Source organism: Pan troglodytes, chromosome 17 (genome assembly GCF_028858775.2).
Source record: "Pan troglodytes isolate AG18354 chromosome 17, NHGRI_mPanTro3-v2.0_pri, whole genome shotgun sequence".
Lineage (NCBI taxonomy): Eukaryota > Metazoa > Chordata > Mammalia > Primates > Hominidae > Pan > Pan troglodytes.
The window spans coordinates 45,754,058-45,755,391 of NC_072415.2; positions in this window are offsets into that span (position 1 = coordinate 45,754,058).

Sequence of the window (1,334 nt, forward strand, 5' to 3'; positions counted from 1 at the left end):
GCGGGCTCACCTGGTCCCCCGCGGGCTTGGGCGTACGCTCATCTGGATCCCACTGGGACCCGGGCGCAGCCTCACCTGGTCCCCCGAGTTCCCGGGCGCGGCCACACTGGGTCCCCCTCCTGCTCGCGCCGCCCTGGGCGCCCTGGAGGAAGCTCTGTGCGGCTGCAGCCCTGAGTCGCAGGCGGAGCGGTCAGCGGAGAGTTCCAACCAACTTATTCCGTGCGCCTCGAAAGGGAGGGTTGCTGGGCGTATAGATATTCTATTTCGCGGGGCCTTTGCGCTCCGAGTGGCCCCTCTAGGCCAGTTCCTCCGAACGCTAATCGGGGGCTCCGCGCTCTCCCCTCGCTTCCCTTTGCTTGGGGAATTGGCAGCGGGGCGCAGGGATCCATCGGAAACGCAAAACTACTTTTTCCCCCTGCTGGTGACTGTGAGGAACTGCACGTGGTGGAACTAACCTGTAAGTAAGGATTCCTTCCCTCTAAGGAGAGAAGGTTGGGGTCTTTCCTCCCCCATCAAAGGCTTTTTTTATTCCGTTTCTTTTATTTCAACTGTCACATTAAGAGATAGCAACTCATTTTTAGGCTTCAGATTAATGAGAATAAGTAAAATTAAAACATCCCACTAGAGCGTTTAAAATTTTTTTTCTCTTTTTAAATTATGGAAAATTGCAAACTTAAAAGTAGGCAGAAGAGTATAATGAGGTTCCAGCTTTTGGTAACGGTGGACTAATCTTCTTGCAGATAAAAGTTATACAATCTGGCTGGGCTCCGTGGCTTACTCCTGTAATCCCAGCACTTAGGAAGGCCAAGGCAGGCGAATCACTTAAGGTCAAGAGTTTGAGACTAGTCTGGTCAACATGGTGAAACCCCGTCTCTACTAGAAATACCAAACAAGAGAAAAAAATTAGGTGGGCGAGGTGGTGCACCACCCGGGCGACAGAGTAAGACTCTGTCTCAAAAAAAAATAAAATAAATAAAATAAAATAAAAATTATACAATCTGAGCAAAGCATTTTTAAAATAATGTGTGAAAGCATTAGAGATTGATCAAAAGAAGGCAGAAACTGTAGGAAAACCACCCTTGAAAAATGAACGAAAATTGTTGGGATTTGTGAGTTTATGGCTTTTGACATGAGGGCAACCCCCAATCAGTGAGCAGCTCCAGCTGCAGAGAGCCATCGCTTGATTGACTTGAAGTGGACAGAAAACAGAGTTTGAGACTAGTAGAATTGGAAAATTGGGGCCAGGAGTGGTGGCTCACACTTGTAATCCCAGCACTTTGGGAGGCCGAGGTGGGCAGATCACCTGAGGCCGGGAGTTCGAGACCAACCTGGCC